The 22,518-nt window shown below is 36.4% G+C and overlaps 1 long non-coding RNA gene across 6 annotated transcripts; it reads left to right on the top strand.

Moving 5' to 3' along the window:
• Nucleotides 1–11,052: 11,052 nt before the first annotated feature.
• Nucleotides 11,053–18,097, top strand: LOC142164641 (uncharacterized). Of its 6 annotated transcripts, none has more exons than XR_012695473.1 (5): nucleotides 11,053–11,440; nucleotides 11,531–11,601; nucleotides 11,737–14,523; nucleotides 16,732–16,799; nucleotides 17,815–18,097. It is a non-coding gene; the product is annotated as an uncharacterized LOC142164641 (long non-coding RNA). The 6 variants fall into 6 exon arrangements; XR_012695474.1 differs by having other exon boundaries at nucleotides 11,527–11,601; XR_012695475.1 differs by having other exon boundaries at nucleotides 11,053–11,444; nucleotides 11,527–11,601.
• The last annotated feature ends 4,421 nt before the right edge of the window (nucleotides 18,098–22,518 follow it).

Raw genomic sequence — 22,518 nt, 5'->3', positions numbered from 1 at the left:
TAGTAAGGTTAAATTAATTGAATTTTAGAAATACGCATTAGTAATCAAGATTGTTTCTAATTGTCCGTAGTTGTAAATAATTAATTTCAATAGCTCAAGTCATCTAACAATGTGAATTTAATCTAGCTATGGGATAATTAGTTTCTTTTAAAATATTATTTGACAATTCCATTTTTTATAACTACATTGTTAGTGATATTTCATTTCGTTAAATACTCATCTTAAACTAGTATTTAATATGTTATCTTAAGTATGTAAAAAAAAATTGATTTTTTTTATATTAATAGGCAAGTTTAAAAAAAATGTAGTCATTAAAGGATATTCTTAAAATAAGGAAGGATTTCGCTAAAAATAAATAGATGTAAACAATACAAAAATTTGCAGAATTCTCCAATCTCATTTATTTATTTAACTATTAAAAAAAAATACTTAGAATTTGGGATGGACTGTTTAGTGAATTTCGCTTCCTTCCCTAAAGATAATAACGTGCTAGACTCTTTAGGCGCGATTTAATTAATTTTACCTTCTTAAACTCGGATGCGCATTTCATGCGACCCAAATCTAAATCCTAAAACATTGAATAAAAATGTGTTCCGGATTGCGGGTGCATTTTATGTGACGTAATCCAAAGACATGTTTTAAACGATGTTCACATTTTAAAAAAAAAAAAATATAATAATAAAAGCGGTAAAGAGTTAAACTTGCACATAAGTTCGTATTTGTATAAAAATCAGATAATCAAGCCGAATATGACAGTTGAGCGACCGTGCTAGAACCACGGAATTCGGGAATGCCTAACACCTTCTCCCGGGTTAACAGAATTCCTTATCCGGATTTCTGGTACGCAGACTGTAATATGGAGTCATTCTTTTCCTCGATTCGGGATTAAAATTGGTGACTTGGGACACCCTAAATCTCCCAAGTGGCGACTCTGAAATAAATAAATAAATCCCGTTTCGATCGTCCTTTAATTGGAAAAAACTCCTTCACCCTCGCGGGTGCCGGAAAAAGGAGGTGTGACAACGATGGTATGCATAAGGTTCTTGCCATGCAGGAAGGTTCTCCACAGAACTTAATATACCCCCGTGCCGATTACATATTAGACAAATACCTGAACGCTGTTTGACAACGTGCTCTTTGAGGAAATATCTGTCCATTAGCATCCACTGCCACGGCTATCAATAGCTTGATATCGTACTTTCCATAGACATGAGTTCCGTCTATGGATATTACGGGCCGGCAATACGGAAAACCATCAATTGCTGGCTTAAACGCCCAGAACACGTAATTGAATATATATTCTGGTTTACCCGGACTCCGCTCAAGCTTCCATTCAACAACTGTTCTGGGGTTAAAGTGCTGCAGTGCAGTCATGTACCTAGGCAGATCCGCAAATGACTTATCCCAGTTACCATAGACTATTTCAAACGCTCTTTTGCGCCCAAGATATGCCTTTCTTTTAGTAATTGTGTGGCCATGTTCCTGGTGGACTGCTGTAATGCACTCTTTGATTTTATACCTTATGGACGCTTCGATGTGCGGAATAAGTACAAGAGATATCAAGTCAATATCCAAGTTGAAGTGATTCCCGTTGAAAGTGTCCATTTCGCATGTGTGGGTGGGAATGTATTTACCCACTTTCCACATACCTGTCTTCTTCTTCGACGCACGCAACATCCAATTACATGGCCAAAACCACCTGCGGCAAATAGCCTTGTATACCGTCGGACTTGACTCCGATACCTGCATCTCACGACACTCTTTAACATTGTGCATTTTACAAGCCCTGCTTACGCGTGCTTTATCAGGAAAAAGCATCCCCTTTGCAAGCACCGTTGGTCTAGACTCATCCCACATTGCTGTCCGGATTTCATCAAAATCCCTTGTGAGAGCTTCCACATTCGGCACGGCTGGCAAGTTATCAATATAAGGAATCTCCCTTGAATGAAACGACACTTCAGACTCGTACACTTTTCGTCTATGGGGGGCTCTCTTCAAATCGGGTCCTTCCCCCTCGTCCTCTTCATCACCATCCTCACGAGCAAATGGTGTCTCGTCTCCCGATTCATCGGCATTGTTATCGTAATCGCTGTTCTCTTCCTCACTCTGTGCATCTGTCAGATCCTGATGTAATACGTCGTTTTCGGGCAATTGAGTGAGTACGGGTAGTTCAACTTGCTCGTTTTCACTGCACATTTCAACAAAAATATAAGCTACTAAATTAATAAATGCTTTACATATGGCTATATCATTTCACTTACAAGTCGTAATGTGATGACATTCCATGATGGACGTTTTCAGTTAGGTGCTGCCTACCGGATGGGCCACTTGTAAAATTCATATCCGGCCGGTACCCCCTATTAAATAAATGAGTGTTAAATTAATTCAATACGCCAAAAATATACATAATTAACACAAATGAAAATTGAAGTTTACCACTCTTCTTGTGAATTATGGAAAGCAGGGTATAAATTATTTTCTCGCTGCTCATTCGCCGATGGTGATAAATTTAAATCAAGAAAAAATCTTTCATACGGAACATGTCCGGCAAAAACTGATCCAGAATAACCACCCGATGACTGGGGGTTATCTCTACTACGCACAACCTCGTTTTTTGGAACGTCTTCGACCTTCACGTACATCTCCAACATTGTCAGGAAATCACTCAAAGTGTCATTATCGTCGATGTTAAACTCTGAGTAAAAAGCAACCCACACTCATTTTTTTGCATAACAACGATATCAATGTTTCGTACTCCATTGAAAGTGGCAATTTAACATTACACTTAGCAGGTAAACTGTAGCCCACAGAGTTATTCTCCATCACAACCTCACCCCCCCCCCCCCAATATAATGATACTCTTATTCTACGTTCTTCAGACATAATAAAAAAATGCTGGAGAATTTAACAACAATAGAAACCAACAAGAGTTAAATTTTTTTTTTGAATGAAGATATGCGATTCTACGATGTTTATATAGGAAATGGCTAGCCGGAGAGGTTTTTTTTTTTTGTATATAGCACGTATATAGCGCCACAAAAAGTGGCTTTATACGCTTTTGAATTATTGAACTCAGAAATTATTGGTGGGGTCAGGTAATAAGGGGTATAACGCCATTAATAGTGGCGCTATGTAAGATGTGTTTTATAGCGCCACTTTTTGTGGCGTTATATATAGTTTGGTAATTTTTTTTTTAACACTTATTTCCGTATTTTGAGTAAAAAAGAACCACATTTTGGTTCCGGACTCCTAAGGCAGTACACATGCACTTCTAAGGTAATGTCAATGTGTTGGATGCCAGCCTTTTGTCTAATAAAGTAACAAAAAATTTGAAATTATATGCACCGATGGTGCAAAAGATTTGTACACTGTCACTGCAATTTAACTGGATAAAACAAGTAGCTATTGTATTTTTCGTGTTATCATATCAGACTTCCATTTAAAAAGTTACCAATTGTTTTAGCAATGCACACAGCACTTAAACGCAATTTTAGAAAAAAGAAAGAAAAAAAAAAGGTGTTTCTAGCATTTGATTTCCAGAAAAATGCAATATGCTTTTTACCCATATTTACTGAAACCTAGACATAAATTTGTCCAGCATTTGATTTTCCAGAATCATTGATCACTTGATTGCAGCCTATAATAGAACTTACTGCAGAAGTGGTTTTCACTATCAAAGAGGTCCATTATGTTTGGTGGTACTTGTATATTTTTCCGGATACTGTATATCTCTTAAGAAAACGATGTCTCCTATTCGCACGAGATATTGATGAATATTGATTCTAAACTGTGCAGTTTTTCCTTAATGTTGTGCTGTTTCAATCTCTTTCCTGCTTCCCTTAGATAAATCACATGAGAGTTGGGGGACAACAGCTTAGAATGTGAAATTTTTTAGGTGATACATCTTCTGCAAAGCAAAAGGTCTTAAAATGACCTACTCGATGCAGATTCAAATTAGTTCAGAGCAAATGAATCTTAAAATACCAACCTTTTTTTTTAAAGAAAACGAAATTGTCTGATGTTATCAAATGAAGAGAGCACTGTGGGCAGGCCTAATATATTACTCCAGACCTGACCTGTGTTTTTAAGCTTGGTTTAACTTAAAAGAGGGTGAATGAGAAATGAAGGAAAAATGAAATATTTGAGTTTCCCTCAATGGAAAAGAGACATTATCTCATATTGGAGGAAAAAAACTTTTGATGGGTATATATATAATTGCTCTTCTTCTAGCTCTTAAAAAATTAAGAAGAAGGCAAGCCTCGCGCCGTCGCCATCGTCGTCGTTGCTCGGCTTCGGCTTCGAATTTGGTCAAAGATTGATTGATTAATCTTTTTGGACAAAATTTCTTTCAATTATTTAATTAATTAACAAAAATTCAATCCGGAATAACCTAGGATTCGCGATCTGATTCGGTCAAATAGAAATATTCCCAAAATTTCCAACAACCATGGCTATTTCTGAAAGGTTGCAAACCTTTTCAGAAACAGTGCCAGAAAGTCTATAAATATGTTTTGAATCCCATAATCTTTTCTTACGAATTTTCTGAACTTCAACACTTCTTCTTCTGCACATATATATTCAAATATGATTTACAATCATTAAGTGGTTTGCAGTTCATCCGAGTTTTTGGAAGGGCTCGATTTATTCCAAAATTATTTTCAGATAGTATTTCGACATTTTGTTGCTACTAACTTTCTGTTTCTGTTTTTATTTCAGAAAGTTTACTGTTTCGTTGTTTATTATAGTAATATAGATTGACTAACAATCTTACGGAAATTATTTTATTCGTAATCTATATTCTTTTTTTGAGATTAAAACCTGTGTGGTTTTCTACTCCTTCTGAATTTTTCTATTCTGATTTGAAGATATAAAAACTTCATTGGAGTAGTAAAATTCAGAAACGATTTGAAGAACATAAAAACTTCATCGTTTTCTGTGAAACAGTATATAAAAACTTCCATTTTTATTTTTTAAATGTATTGCTTATTGTTAATTATAGTATTGTTTACTGTTCTGTTTTTTGCCATTAATTGAACTCTCCTGTTGTTGATAGTGAGAAATGGCAATAGATAATGGAAATCCTTCTCCGACTATTGTGGCAACAACGATAGCCTCGTCAAGCCGAACTATTGTTCCACCAGCCGAGAAACCGGGGAAATTTTCTGGAGCCAACTTCAAAGGATGGCAGCAAAGGGTGTTCTTTTGGCTTACCATACTTGGTATGTAGAAATTCACCAGTGAAGAACCTCTAGTGCTTGTTGCGAACATGCCGAACAATGAGAAATTTATGATTGTTGAGGCGTGGAAACTGGCAGATTTTCTTTGCAAAGGTTATATCCTAAGTACTTTGGAGGATGACTTGTACAATGCCTATATTGCTATGAATAATTCGAAAGAATTATGGGACGCACTTGAGAAGAAGTACAAGACTGAAGATGCATGCTTGAAGAAGTTTGTGGTTGCCAAGTTTCTAGACTATAAAATGATAGACATCAAAACTCTTGGAACCCAAGTTCAGGAGCTTCAACTTATTTTTCACGACCTTATCGCTTAAGGTATGGTCGTGAATAAAGCATTTAAAGTAGCTGCAATGATTGAAAATTTGCTCCATTGTGGATAGATTTCAAAAACTATCTTAAGCATAAGCGCAAGGATATGAAGTTGGAAGATCTTGTGTTTCGTTGAGGAAGACAACAAAACAGTCGAGAAGAAGTCTCATGAAAATTCAACGATTATGGGAGCTAATATCATTGAGGAGACTACTCCAAAAAGTAAGAAGAGTAAGAGGTTTTCTGGACAGACTAAGGAACAGAACAAAAAGAAATTCAAGGGCAACTGCTACAATTGTGAAAAAGCTGGTCACAAAGCCCCTGATTGTCATCTCCTAAAAAAGGATAAGAAGAAGGGACATGCCAACATAGTGGAGAAGAATGATGACATTGATGATCTGTGTGCAATGCTTTCGGAATGCAACCTAGTTGAAAATTCGAAGGAGTAGTGGATTGACTCTAGAGCCACTCCATATGTTTGTGGTGTCAAAGAAGCATTTGCGACTTGCTCTATTGCTGGTCCCGAAGAAGAGCTTTCCATGGGAAATACTGCAACAGCCAAGATTGAAGGTTATGAGAAGATATTCTTGAAGATGAATTCCGGCAAGGTGTTAACGCTCAACAACGTTCTTCATATTCCTACTATTAGGAAGAATTTAGTTTCTACTTCGTTACTTGTTAAGAATGAATTCAAATGTGTATTTGTATTTGACAAAGTTGTTGTAAGCAAGAATGAAATGTATGTTGGAAAGGGCTACCTCACATAGGGCCTTCTCAAACTCAATGTAATAGTCGTTGACAGTATGAATAAAATTTCAGCTTCTTCTTATTTATTGGAGTCAAATGATTTATGGCATATTCATTTAGGACATGTCAATTACAAAATCTTGCGGAAGTTAATTAATTTAGAAGTATTTCCTAAATTCGAGTGTAGTAAATCAAAATATCAAATATGTGTTGAATCTAAGTTTGTAAAACATCCTTATAAGTATGTTGAAAGGAATTCAAATCTTTTAGATTTTATTCATACAGACATTTGTGATATGAAGTCGACACCATCTCGGGGTGGAAAAAAGTATTTTATAACTTTTATTGACGATTGCACTCGATATTGTTATGTTTATTTTCTTAATAGTAAGGATGAAGCAATTGAGGCATTTAAAAAAATACAAGAATGAAGTAGAGAATCAATTGAATAAAAAGATTAAAATGATTAGAAGTGATAGAGGTGGAGAATATGAATCTCCGTTTGCAAAAATATGTTCGGAATATGGAATTATCTATCAAACTATTGCATCCTACACACCTCAATCCAATGGAATTGTTGAAAGGAAAAACCGGTCATTAAAGGAAATGATGAATTCTTTATTAATAAGTTCCAAATTACCGCAAAGTTTGTGGGAGAAGCTATCCTTACAGTTAACCAAATACTTAACAGAGTACCCCATAGCAAACCGCAATCTATTCCATATGAAAAATGGAAAGGAAGAAAATCCAACTTGAAATATTTCAAAGTGTGGGGGTGTTTAGCAAATGTACAAGTACCTTTACCCAAAAGGATAAAAATCAGACCAAACATTGTGGATTGTGTTTTCATTGGATATGTTACAAACAGTAAAACCTGTCAGTTTTTGGTTAATAAATCTGATAATCCTGAAATTCATGTTATTACGGTCATTGAATCAGATAATGTTGGATTCTTTGAAAGCATTTATCCGTATAAAACTGAATGCGAGTCGTTAAGTGAAAAACCTATACGGCCATGGGAAGAACCGAAGGAAAATACTCCACGTGAAGAAGATCCAAGGCGTAGCAAACGTCAAAGAATATCTACTTCCTTTAGACTAGATTTTGTGACATTCTTTCTTGAAAATGAGCCTCAAACTTTTAAAGCAGCTAGGTAATCTTGAGATTCAACATTTTAGAAAGAGGCAGCCAATAGTGAGATTCAATCAATTTTGGATAACCATACATGGAAATTGGTTGATCTTCCCCGGAAAATAAGCCTTTAGGTTCGAAATGTATCTTTAAACGGAAAATAAAAGCTGATGGCACTATTAACAAATATAAGGCAAGACTTGTTGTTACAGATTATAGACAAAAGGAAGGCCTTAATTACTATGACACTTACTCGTCAGTAACGAGGATAACATCTATTAGAGTGTTAGTGGCACTAGCGGCCGTGTATGGTCTTGAAATCTATCAAGTGGACGTTAAAACAACTTTCTTAAATGGAGAATTAGGGGAAGAGATTTACATGGAACAGCCTGAAGGTTTTTTGGTTTCGGGTAAAAAACAAAAGTGTTGAAACTATTTAAGTCGCTTTATAGAATTAAACAAACACCCAAATAATGGCATGCCAAATTTGATCAAACAATGTTGGCAAGTGGGTTTAAAATAAACGAGTGTGACAAATGTATTTACATTAAAAATATTCAAGGTCATGAAGTCATTGTTTGTTTATATGTTGATGATATGTTGATAATGAGCAAAAATATGGCAGACATAAATGCTACTAAGCGCATGTTGGCTAGCAAATTCGACATGAAAGACTTAGAAGTTGCTGACGTGATCTTAGGAATTAGAATTCACAAGACTCCACAAGGTCTAGAATTATCACAGTCTCACTATATTGAAAAAGTACTTGACAATTTCAAGTATTTGGATTTCAAGATTGCTAAGACTTCAATTGACGTGAGTTATGTACTTCAAAATAATGAAGGTGAAAGTGACTCAGAATTGGACTATGTAAGAGTATTGGGAAGTTTGATGTATATCATGAATTATACGCGACCAGATATAGCATGTGTTATTAGCAAACTGAGCGTTTTACAAGTAATCCCAATCAAATTTTGGGGTATCTGAAACATACCCAAAATTACACTTTGCATTATAAAAAATATCCCTCCGTGATCGAGGGATATAGTGATGCAAATTGGATCACCGGATCATCTGAAGTTAAATCCACGAGTGGATATGTTTTCACAATTGAGGGTGGAGAAATATCTTGGAAATCATTCAAACAGACGTGTATCTCCTGTTCCACAATGGAATCGGAATTCATAGCTTTAGATAAGGCCGGTGAAGAAGCTAAATGGCTCCGGAATTTCTTGGAAGATATTCCATTTTGGCCTAAACTTTTGGCGCCTATTTGTATACATTGTGATAGTCAAGCGGCAATAGGAAGGGCATGGAGCGTTATGTATAACGAAAAATATCGTCGCATACGATGGAGACACAATACTGTTAGACAACTACTCTCTAGTGGTGTTATCACTATTGACTACGTAAAGTCAAGAGATAACGTATCAGATCCACTTACAAAAGGCCTATCTAGAGAGGTAGTTGAAAGATCATCGAGGGGAATGGGGCTAAGGCCTATGACTAGTCATTATGGCGGTAACTCTACCTAGCAGACTGGAGATCACAAGAGCTAGGTTCAAAGAGATCAAACAAATTTATGAATGACGGTCAACATTGTCAAATAACTCAATCCATTCTCGTGATGAAGACAATGTTCAGAAGTCAAGGTAAGGCATTAAGGTTTTTTAATGAGTCAATAAAACTTACAGCTTTTTAATAATTTGCTAAGTCTGGCAGTATATGACCAAATAGTGTGTGTATAGGATTACACGTTTAGAAATTACCTATGTGGATGTGAAGTGTAAGCCGCTTCAAGGGGAATGAAAGTAAATGCCCATTCTCTAAGCACTCATGAAACCATGTAGTGTTCATAGCTGAAATGAACACAGCCGTGAGAACCACAGATGGTTAAGGATTGACTATGTGACTTATATTGTCTAGGTATACAACAAAGTTTGACGGTTCAAAGATATCAAATCTACTGATGGATCAAGTATATCCGATATAAGTTCACTACGAAAAGTTCAAAGGGAAAAATACTTAACCAGATGCAAATAATTCTTGCATGTAAATCACACATGCGTCCGTGCATTCCTTTATTTTATAGCCATTCCCTATTCATATGGGAGATTGTTGGGATTTTAAGCTTGGTTTAGCTTAAAAAAGGGTGAATGGGAAATGAAAGGAAAATGAACTATTTAATTTTCCCTCCTTGGCAAAGGGACATTTTCCCATATTGGAAGAAGAGAAGACTTTTGATGGGCATATATATAATTGCTCTTCTTCTAGCTCTTAAAGAGTTAAGAAGAAGGCAAACCTCGCGCTGTCATCATCGCTCGCTCGGTTCGGCTTCGTATTTGAATTTCGTCAAAGATCGATTGATTAATCTTTTTGGACAAAAGCTCTTTCAATTATTTAATTAATTAATTTAATTAATTAACAAAAATTCAATCCGGAATAACCCAGGACCCGCGACCCGGTCTGGTTCGTTTTCTTTCCCAGATTATTTTAAATCCGTCTTTTCCACAATATTTCCAACAGAAATATTCCCACTTGTTCCAACAGCCATGACTGTTTCTGAAAGGTTACAAACCTTTTCAGAAACAGTGCCAAAAAGTCTATAAATATGCTTTGAATCCTAGAATCTTTTCTTACGAATTTTCTGAACTTCAACACTTCTTCTTCTTCTGCACATATCTATTCCAGTGTGATTTACAGCCATTAAGCGGTTCACAGTTCATCAGAGTTTTTGGTACCAATACACTGGTGAGTTAAAATCGTTCTATCCTGGAAGGATAATATTCCAGCACCTCGGGTACTTGAGGGGAATAATTTCCTTAACAATACACTGTGCATTCAGTGGGCTCGATTTATTCCGAAATTATTTTCAGATAGTATTTTGACATTCTGTTGCTACTAATTTTTCATTTCTATTTCTATTTCAAAAAGTTTACTGTTTCTTTGTTTATTATAGTAATACTAACAATACCAACCCCAAAAACAGATCAGAACATTTAAAAGAAAACAAAAACAGAGAAATCCAAAATTTAGAAGGAAGTATTCATATTTTGCTATCTTGGAAATGGTATAGAATTATCTAATACATGTACTGATAGGATGATTCATAAAATAATTAAGGCGCGTGCCAAATTTGATCTTCATCAAATGCTTCCTTGTGAAGGGGAAGAAAGGGAAAATGCCTGTTATTAGGGACATTCTATTTGTGTTGATTGAGCTTTTATTTCAGCCCTGTCAATTCTTTCAATTAAGTTTACTACTTATTGCAAAGACAGTGCTCTATCTCATATGTAATGTGTAGGTAGAATTAGGCAAAATTTACTTGTAGCTAATTAGTCACTGCATTTTCAGGTGCTAAAAACATAGGCTAGCTGCTACAGTATATATCATAGACTCATAGTGAAAGAGTGAAATGTTATTGTTGTACAACATGTGCCATAATGACTGGGGAATGTGGTCCTATGTTTAGACAGACAACTTTCTTGTTTTCCAATTATCTTAACAGGTCCCACTTTCAACTAATCTTCTTGGTTGCTCTTTTACACCTACACCAAACAAAACCTTCAGTCCACCACTGTTTTCTTTTCTTTGGTTATAAATGTGAGCTTAGCTAAAGCAAAACCTGCATCTCAGTTTCAAAACAAACTATCCCTCGATCATCTCCTGTCTTTCAGAATTCTCCCTATATGTGAACTGCTAAAAAAATGTAGTCTATGAAAAAGGTGAGTGGAGATCAAGATGGAGAAGCAGGGCACGTGCATTACTAACTCATGCACAAGAATTGTCAGTGATCAGTTCGAAAAGTTTTATGGCTTTCATCTGACATCATAATTCATAGTACCATTAAAGTACTTCCTAGCATAGTGGAAAAAATAATGTGTTTCAGTTGTGGTAAGTGAGTTAGTTCTTCATGTGCCTGTCTTCCCCATCATGACCACTCAACCTTATTATCAGTATATGTTCGTTCTTCAAGTTCTGATCGGACCTCATTTGATAATAAAAGCGCCTCCGTAAGTAAGAAAACTCCATTTCGATATCAATTCGCATTTGATAGTTGTTTTACTTGAATATATTCGTTAATGCCTTCCGCTTGTAGACAGATATATTTCGGTCATTTCCTGCCGCTCATCTTCCGCGAGCACCAAAAGACCGCTTTCCATTGAATTGAAAGGTAAGTTAATTTGATAGACATTTCTGATTTGAACAAAAAGGTATTATGGTGACATTTGTTATATATATATTCTCCTTATTGAGATCAAATTCAATCGCTTAAGCTTATTTCATACTTTTGTATTTTATTTTGTAGGATAGTGTTTGACCGGATATATAGAGCCCGTTTGGATTGGCTTTTCAGCATAAATAACTTTTAAGCCAAAAGGCAACAAGTTAGAGTTACTCAGTTTATTACTTTTGACTTTTTTTAAGCAGTTTTTATCTTATTTTAAGTACTTTTTAACTTTGTCAAATACTGAAAAAAGATAGAAAGAGTTTAAAAGCTGATTTCAAAGCCAATCCAAATACTCTCATAGTTTAAGAAAGAATAACATAATTCGACACATATTATAAATATTGTTAGAATTTATGCTCTTAAACATGTTATGACATTTATATGAGCATATTATTATAAGGATAAATAGAAGTTTAAAATTATTAGTTTTCTAATATAGAAATATGTCAAACCTTTTTGAATAAACAAGAGAGAGAATAATACTCCTGAAAAACATAAGTCGGTGGCGATTGAAGATCCAAATATTAATGTCAAAGAAAAGATAAACATTGGAGATATCGAGTGGCCTAAATTATAATCAGTTTGTTGAAAAATCTATGGTTGAAAGATATATGATAGACTAGAAAGGAGAATCATCATTTCCCTTATGTGATAATATAAGAAAGTAATGCTTTAGATTTTGCTTCAATTTGACTTCTCGCTAATCCCCTCCCTCTCCTTATTAGTGCTACTTTAATTAAAATGCGGACTATGTGTCTGACACCATTCTTCGTCTTCGTGCTTTCTTTGTCACTCTAGAAGAAAATGCAATCTATCAATTCTTGGGCTTCTAAATAATTAACACAAGAAAATGGATCTACAGAATAAAATATAGGACCACCTAGTGATTGGGAGCTACACAAATCTGCATCAGCCAGATCGATGCAATGGACTAAATATAAGTGTATACAACAACCAAACAATAAACATATTCAAATGGGTTGGCTAAGAAAATATATGTATAAATAACCAAAAATAAGAAACATAGAAGGAAAGAAAATAAACACTAGTGGACAGATATTGGAGGAAGCCAAAGAGGACAAGTGCTTGGTGGAATCAGTTCCCATTACAGGACCCAAAAATTTAAAAATAAAATAAAATTGTATGGTAAAGGTTTTATACGGCTTAAATCTGGTTTCATATTCACATGAATCTGAGTTGCATGACCAAGAGCGCAATTATGTTTCAAATGTATATTTCTCTATATTTAAGGTTAACATACCATACTCCATTTATCTTTTTATTTTTCTTTTGCATTTCAAATTTTTATTGTGTGTGTGTTCCACTTATCCACTAGCTCAAAGAAAGTGAAATGAGACTAATAGGTAGTTGGAGAGTAGCAGAGATTTGGATGTATTATATCTATTATTATCTTATTCACCAAAAAATATACGTATAATATCTTCAGCTTCAAGAATGGCAATTAAGTTTTCACCAAGAAGGAAAGCAATATCTTTTTGTCTTGATTTGATCTATATATATCCTCCTCTCCGACTGGCCACTGTGTTGGGGCATATACTATTAACCATGCATTTGGATATAGTATATTTTAATAATTATCATGGTTAAAAATCTAAGTGGGAAATTGTTGGGATATATACTATTAACCATGAGTTTGGTTTAGATATAGTATTTATTATGAAATAATTGTTTATTCAGTTTTAATAAAGTTTTAAATAGATCATATAATAGTCTGTGTCCTTTGCTTATATAGTAGATGATCTAGTGTATAGAGTTTAGCTTATACACGGAAGATTAAATCATCGGTTCTTACAAGTATAAAGTTTGAGTTCACAATCTAATGATGGAATTGGACAAACCATCAGGAATGATTGTAGCACAAGATTAAATATAATTAATCTTGATTATGGGAATGGTTTAATTCCAACTTCTTGTGCTAGTACATTTTGTATGTATTGAACGGACCAGGTAGAGATAAGTATTTTATACTGACTTAATAAAATAAACTCTCTAGCCATTAAATGTACTTATACTCTTAATCTTGATATAATTATTATTAGCTGTGTATATTATTATTGTTTTGATTTATTAAAAGGCGAGATTCTTTCGTGGGTCAATATGCCTGGTAAATTGGATAATAATAATATACATTGGCGAAGTAATAGTTAGTTGATGGAATCCGTGTCTCGGTTTAGAGATTGATGATATACTTTTATGAAAGCTTATAAGTTTGCATGTGCAAACCCGGCCGGTGGATTTTGTATCCGACACATGAAATAAGTTAAGCGGAAGTCTAAAGGAAATAATCAATAAATTAAATCGTCAGTAATTTAATTTACTTGATTAGTATCTGAATCTTAATATGGGGAGTTAAATAAGATTTAATGGATGAATTTCGAAATTGGATAAGGAGTGCAATTACGGATTTTTAGTGGAATAATTCGTAATTAATTATGGTAGATATTAATTTCGAAAATTAGAAATTAATTCCATAATTGAAGCCTTGTTAATTAAATTCTGTGGTCCCTACTGTGCCTAAATAATAGGAAATAAAGAAATCATTTTTCTGGTGAAAAAGAAAACCCAACAGGTTTTGGAAAAGGGTCTTGACCCTTAAAACTTGTGCTATAAATACACAAGGTTTTCCACCTAGAGGGAGGAGTAGATGGTGGCTGAAATTTTCAGCCAAGTTTTCCTAGAAATTTCGCCCACACGAAATTGCTATTTTCGGGTATTATTTGGGTAACACAGTAGAAGACCGTGGAACGTTCGAGGATCACGATTGTGCGGGTGATGAAGATTCCATTGAGAAGTTATGGAACTGAAGGCTCACGTGGTAGAAGAGATATGTTCACGCTTCAAGAGGTAACCCATGAAATCCCGTTTATGCTAGTTGTCTAAATTACATGTGATTTTGATACTGGGATTGCTTCCGCTGCATATAATAATCCATCACACTGGCCACTAACACTGGCCACTATCACAATTATATTGCTCATGCTCGCGTGTAAGGATAGGCCACCATCAGCTGCATGATTTTGTAATATTCCACTCTGTTATCTACTATGAGGGGTACTTTCTTGTTGTTCCATTTTAGCTCATGAATATGAGATATCTGTCTATTTTCATGTGTATGTCACCATCCTTTATGTACTTTAATTTGGTTTTGGTCAACAAATTTGTAGAAGAGACGAACATTTGCTGCCTTGCTAAAGCTTGTGCTCGATCAAGGGTGAAGTACTTCCAAAAAAGGTTTTTCGTTTTTATAATTGTGGTATTCGAACCAACATGTGAGGTCCTTAACTATTTAAGTGAGTACAAGCTATCTTCTACCTGCACATATACCTACTATCAGTCTATCACGGGCAATCAAAACTTAACCAGATATGAAGAAATCACTAGGTTTACTTCAAGAAAATTTTGCACTTGTAGGATCCCTAGCTATTTTTCGTAAATAATACACGAAAGGGGGATTCACTAAAACTGCTCATTAAATTCTGATTTAACACTCCATAGTCCATACTAATAGATTAGAATGCGAACAATGATTTACAATACAAAATACTTCTGGTTATGTGATATAATACCAAAGCAGGAGAAATATTAAGGTCTTAAATTACTGTGACGACCCGACCAGTCATCTCATGAGTTACCGTTCCATTTCCCCCATTTTAGCTTCTTTACGCTTCGTTATCCGTGTTTTATGGGATCGAGAGATTAGTTCGAGTTCGGAGAGGATTTGGTAAGAAATGAGACACTTAGTCTCTTTTAAGAAGGCTTAAGTTGGAAAAGTCAATCGGATGTTGACTTATGTGTTAGAACGCTCGGAAGTGAGTTCTGATAGTTCGGTTAGCTTCGGGAGGTGATTTGTGACTTAGGAGAGTGATCGAAAGTGGTTTTGGAGGTACGGTGTAGAATTAGGCTTGAATTGGCGAAGTTAGTATTTTGGCGAATTCCGGTTGATAGGTGAGATTTTGATCCGAGGGTCGGAATTGAATTCCGAGAGTTTCTGTAGCTTCGTTATGTCATTTTGGACTTGTCTGCAAAATTTGAGGTCATTCGGACGTGGTTTGGTTGAGTTTTTGATCAAAATGGAATTTGGAAGTTCTTGAGATTCATAGGCTTGAATTTGATGTGATTTGATGATTTTGGTGTTAGTCGAGGTGTTTTGATGATTGGAACGAGGTTGAATACTGTTTAGGATGCGTTGGTGCTTTTGGTTGAGGTCCCGGGGGCCTCGGGTGTGTTTCAGGTGAGTTTTGAGCGAGTACGGACACCCCGGAACTTAGAAAAATGGAGGGAGCAGCAGTTTTGGCGCGGACGGTACTCCTTTTCGCGCTGGGCGCGCTGGCCTAGTGCTGGCCGCGTCAAAGTGGCCGCGGTCGTGAAGACTGCAGGTTGCTGGTCCTATTTCGGAAGCTCATATCTTTTGATCTACAAGGAATTTTGAGGTGATTTAAAAACAAAAGTTGTAGCCCTTCGTGTCTAGCTTCCAGAAAAGTAAAGATATCGCAATTTGGACATCTGTAGCGAAAGTTATGGTCAAAATACTAAAGCCTGTCTCTGCAGAGCAAGACCTGCGGGGCCGCGGTCGTTTTTGCGCGGAGCCCGCTGATTTTGCGCGGACCGCGGTCATTTTTGTGCGGTCAGTAGTGTTGGAATCCGTGGGGTACTCTATAAATACGAGGTTTGGGGTTTTATTTGATATTTTGACCTAGAGAGCTCGGATTTTTGCGATTTTTCGAAGGTTTTTCAAGAAATTGGTCGGGGTAAGTGATTCTAACTCAGATTTGGTTAGAGTACATGAATTTATCACTGAATTCATCATTTAATTCGTTATTTGAGATGGAATTTGGGAAGAAAATTGTGGAACCTTTCAAAAATGTAAGATGATGATTTGAAGGACCAAATGGTATCGGAATTGGATAATTTTGGTATGGTTAGACTTGTTCCGAGACTTGGGCCCGGGGCTCGGGTTTTGTTAATTTCGAGATTTTTGATATTTTTCGAATGTTTTTTCTTGGGCTTTGTTCCCTTAGCATATTGTGACGTATTTGTTCTGATTTTGGATAGATTCGACACGTGTGGAGGCCAATTCGAGGGGCAAAGGCGTCGCGAGCTAGAGAATTATCCAGTTCGAGGTGAGTAATGGTTGTAAATGATGTCCTGAGGGTTTGAAACCCCAGATTGCACATCGTAGTGCTATATTGAGGCAAGATACCCGCTGGATGATGAGCGTGGGGTTTTCACTACTGGGGATTGTGACTTGGTCCATCCCGATTGATTATTTTACCGAATATTTGACTGAAATTCATTTGTTACCATCATGATTTGGGCTGATTGCCATATTTGGGCTTTGTGCCAACTATTTGAACCCTTCGGGGATTTTTATCACTGTTTCCTTACTGCTTGACTTATTATTTGAACTCAGTCCTGTTGATATCTACTGTTTTACAAACTCAGCCACTTTTACTCAGATTTGAAACTTAAATGATATTTTTACATCATGTTTTGGGATGAAAACTACTGTTTTACTAATGCCCAAGGGGCTTATGATGATTTCTGGACTGAGTGAGGCCGAGGGCCATATGTGAGGATATGCTGAGTGATATGAGGCCGAGGGCCTGAGATACTATTTATGCCATGCGGTGGCTTGAGTGATGTGAGGATATGCTGAGTGATGATGCCACGAGGTGGCTTGATATAGCTCTTGGGCCGTAAGGGGCCCCTCCGGAGTCTGCACACCCACAGTGAGCGTGGGTACCCATGTGATTTGAAACAGTGGTAACAATGACATTGTTTGATGAAAGTTGTTCAGGTAACAATGGCTGGCCATTATGCTGAGTGATTGTGAGGTAGCCCGAGGAGCTGATACTGTACTGAGAGTGAGCCCGAGGGGCTGATACTATGCTGAGCGATTGAGACTGTGCCCGAGGGGCAGATTTCTCCTTATTAATTACCTGTGAAATTACCTGTTTTACTTGTTTTAAAAAGGAATATCATTTGATTTCTTCACTGATTTACTGCTTTAAGTGATTTTACTGCTTGATATGAAATTGCTTTGTGCCTTTACGTGTTTTCATACTTTCAACCATTATTTGTAATTATTACTCACTGAGTCGAGTACTCACATTACTCCCTGCACCGTGTGTGCAGATTCAGGCATAGCAGAGTCCGCACATGAGCGCTGATTCTTTCCAGGCTAGGCAGTGATTTGGAGTTACGAGGTAGCTGTTGACGTCCGCAGCCCCTTGTCTCTCTTATCCTCTATCATTTATGTTTTCTTCAGACTGTTGTATCGGATTCTGTACTTTGTAGACCTATAGCAGATTTTGTAGTAGCTCATGACTTGTGACACCCCGGTTTGGGATGTGTCGGGATGGTTCCTGCTGTTATTTTCGTTAAATTCCGCAATTTATGAGTATTATGTTATATGTTATTACTGCTATGATGATTAACTATTTAAAAGAAGTATTCCGTTTTGGTCTGGCTGGCCTTGTCTTCACGAGAGGCGCCATCACGATCGGGTTCGGGGATTGGGTCGTGACAATTACATCAAGGTTCTTTAAAATGTGAGAGATTAAAACCTAATGGTAATGTTAGGGAGAAAAAAAATGATTCGCTTGCAAATCAAATAAAACGTCGTGGCAAAGCCCATATATCCTCTACTAATATTTAAAAAAAACGCATCAACCTATGTAAAAATTTAAATGTTATTCATAATTTACTATAATGTTAACTTTATACCGAAGTATCGTTTCGCTTTATCTTTCCGATATATCAAACAATCTTATCTATAATGTCAATTGTCGTGGTCAGTTATATAAAATTATGTTTGAAACTTGTCTTTAGAAATAATTGTTTTTTCCTTGATCAACTAGTCAATATGAGTAGAGTGGTTGACAAGATATGCCAGTTGACCCTAGATTAATGAGCTGTACAAAGTGTCTTTTGATTAGAAATCTGAGTTTAAGAAGAAGGATAATTAATTTGCTATACTACAAGCGTAAGTTTTGGAAGCACGTTAGTGATTTGAATCCAAAAGATTCTTGATGTTTTGCAATTTCTAGAAATAATTGACTTGCCATCGTTATTTTCCCTACTCGATTTGTATAGAATATGTTCAATGGCCTAGGCAAATATAGTCAAGATGGCATTCGAGTGTGTCTATTTTATACTATGTTTTTTCTTCTGGTCTTTCCTTTGATAAAAAATCTATAGGTTACGCGTGCATTCTCACACGACACGTCTTGTTTAATTAAAATTTTAAAATCTTACAACTCAATCTTCATTCAAACTATTTGAGCATGAAGAGACATTGATTTAATTTGCATCACATCTTGTTTAGTCACAACTTTGACTGCATTTAAAGAGCAATCAATCAGTTTGGAGAAGTTAATAGGCAAGTTCATGGATAGTTCTGATCATCCATGCAGAAAAACTAAAACGAAACTGGTTTTACCTGCTCCCGTCAAAGTTTTCTTGGTTGGGCTATGAAAATCGAGTTGATCAAGTAACCGTACCATATACATACTTTCTTTGGTTATGTGATCAAAGCATTTTGTGATATTAGATATAACCAACAAATATACATCTTTGTAACGATCCGACTCATTTTGAGATCTGGCATTTCGATCTGTTATTTGAGATCTTGAATAGTTTCATATGATGTATTATGACTTCCGAGCATAGTTGATTTTGATTTTCGAGAGGTTCGGGAGTGATTTGGGAGAGTAATTCTCAATATGGAAGCTTAAAGTTGGAGGAATTGACTCAGGTTTGGCTTTTATGTAAACGACTCCAGATTAGTAATTTGAAGATTCCAATAGGTTGGACTTGTACATATGTTTTGTTCATGTCGCGGGTGTTCGAGATTGATCCAACGCTTCTAGTCGAAAGTTGGAATTTTGAACTTATAAAAGTTTGAAGATTTTTTATTGATGCTCTCTTGGTTTTGATATTGTTATTTATGTTTTGAGACTTTGACAAGTTCAAAGGTATATGGACTTGTTAGGATGATTGGACGGGATCCGAAGGGCTTGGATAGGTTTTAGGGTGATTTGGGAACATTTTGATCTAAGCTCGAATGACTGGTTTTTTTAATGTTTGGTGTTCACTACATTCGCTGGAGGAGGCTCACGTTCACAATGAAGAGGAATATTCTAGAGATTTGGCTATCGCGTTTGCGTAGGGTAGACCGCAGGCTAGTTCTTTAGCCTCCACGTTCACGATAAAGGCTGGTCGTTGCCTTTGTGTTCGAGAGGCCCCTGTTGTGTTCGCGAAGAAGGATTTGTCAGGTGGAGGACGCTTGTACTTCGTGAAGGCGAGATTGTGGCCGCATTCGCAAAGAGTATTTGTGAACATGTGTTTTTTGCCCTATATGAATTACTCCTATAAAAATTCAAGAAAATAGATTTTTTTCTAATTATTTGTCAATTTATAGGATTTTTGTAGGGTTTTATTAATTGCTTGCATTTTTGTACACGTTTAATTTCCATCAAAAATTATGAAAATGCCAAAAATACCATGCATGCATTTAGGTTTTATTTTTATATTTTTAGGATTAAGTAGTTAATTATTTATTTCATTTAAAAGTGAAAATTACAAGAATGACCCATTTTATATTTTTACCTTTTAATTGCTAGATTATTGATTTAGGATTTAGGAATTTTATAAATTTTAGGAAATTGGTTAGTTTTAAAATTTAGATTAATTTAGGTTTTTAATTAAAGAAAAAGAGAAAAACAAAAAAGAAAGGGAAATTGGATAGAAGGGGGTGTGTGTCCAAATTTTTCAGCTAAATCCCGTCCAAAATCCGCCCCAATCCAGCCCAATACCCAATTACCCGGTCCAGCCCTATCCCATACTAAACGGCGTTGTTCCAGGCCCCTTGAATCCTGTCACGACCTTAAACCCGAACCCGGTCGTGATGGTGCCTTTCGTGAAGACAAAGCTAGCCGACACTTCTCATTTTAATATTTAATAGTTAAACAATAAGAAACAGTCTAAAGCATGATAAAATAATCCAAAGTTTAAGCAGATAATAGCATAATGTGCGGAATACAACCCAACACAGCCCGATACCAGGGTGTCACTAGTCATGAGCATATAAACAATCCGGAATACTGAGAGAAAAACTACATAGTTTAATACAGTAACTAAACCATGGAGAAAAAAGATATGGAGAAGCTCCAGGCTGCGAACGCTGACAGCTACCTAGAGACTCCTCGGATCCGCCTGAGCTGGGAAGATCAACACTCGGGAGCGAGACCAGATGCGCCTGAATCTGCACACGGGGTGCAAGGAGTAAAGTGAGTACTCCAACTCAGTGAGTAATAATCATAAATAAAGACTGAAAGCAGGAAATCACGTAAAGCACATTTGCAGACTATAATGAAGCAGTGAAATCAGTAAAAGATATGTGAAAGTCATTTAGCGCAATTAAAATTCATGAAAACCTTTTTGAACAATTAAACAGGTAAAGGACAGGCAATTAAGGAAAATAAACACATAAAGGTTCGCCCCTCGGGCACAATATCAACAAATCCGCCCCTCGGGCAACATCTTAGAACAATACCAGCCCCTCGGGCTATATCTCACATCACAATGGGTACCCGCGCTCACTAGGGGTGTGCAGACTCCTGGAGGGGCCTCTTACGGCCCAAGTGCAATATCAAACCATCTCGTGACATCATCACTAGGCTCTCGGCCTCATATCAATCAAGCCACCTCGTGGCGTACATATCTCAAGCCCTAGGCCTCAAATCCCGATTAGTGTTTCCTCACAACATAGGCTTTCGGCCTTACTCAGTCAAAAATCCTCAGAAGCCACTCAGCAGTAGTAAAACAGTATTCCTTAGCCCAATTATCATTTAAAAGATCATATAAGTGTTAAAAACATAGTAAACATGGATGAGTATGAAAACAATGAAATATATCATGACTAAGTTCAAGTATAAAGTCAAAACAGTGAGGAAATATCAATAAAAATCACCGAAGGATTCAAATAGTTGGCACGAGGCCCAAATATGGCATTCAACCCAAATAATGATGATAGTAAATAGATTTCAATCAAATATGCGGTAAAATAATCATTCGAGATGGACTAAGTCACAATCCCTATCAGTGCACGACCCCATGCTCGTCATCAAGCGTGTGCGTCACTTCAATATAGCACAATGATGTGCAATTCGGGGTTTCATACCCTTAGAACATCATTTACAATGATTACTCACCTCAAACCGGTCAAATCTCTAGCTCACGATGCCTTTGCCCCTCGAATCGGCCTCCACTCGCGTCGAATCTATCTAGAATCAGAATCATGGCGTCAAAATATTCTAAGGGAATGAAGCCCAAGCGAAAATAATCAATTTACAACACAAATCCCGAAATTACCAAAACCCGACCCCCGGGCCCATATCTTGAAACTCGATAAAAATTACATCAACAAAATCCTTATCCTCCCTCGAGTCCATACATACCAAGAACACTGAAATCAGAGTCCAAATGACCCCTCAAATTCTTATTTTAAAGTCTCTTAATCTCAAGCCCTAATTCCTCAATTTTGGCTTAGATTCCATGATTTATTAGGTAGATTTCACAATAGAATCGAGTTTTAAGTCCAAAATTCTTACCTCCAAGTGATTCCCCTTGAATCCCTCTTCAATCCCCTTCAAAAAGCTCCAAAAACGACCAACAATGGAAGAAATAAAACCCCAAATTTGCGGACAAGACGACTATTTAAACCTTCTGCCCAGGCCTGAAATCCTTCTTCGCGAATGCGGTCAAAGCCTCGCGTTCACGAAGCACAAAAATACCTTGACCAAAATTCCTCTTTCGCGATTGCGACCACCCCATCGC

The sequence above is a fragment of the Nicotiana tabacum genome, chromosome 10 (genome assembly GCF_000715075.1).
Source record: "Nicotiana tabacum cultivar K326 chromosome 10, ASM71507v2, whole genome shotgun sequence".
NCBI lineage: Eukaryota > Viridiplantae > Streptophyta > Magnoliopsida > Solanales > Solanaceae > Nicotiana > Nicotiana tabacum.
The sequence above is the reverse complement of the archived record's forward strand: the minus strand, read 5'-3'. Positions and strand labels throughout refer to the sequence as shown.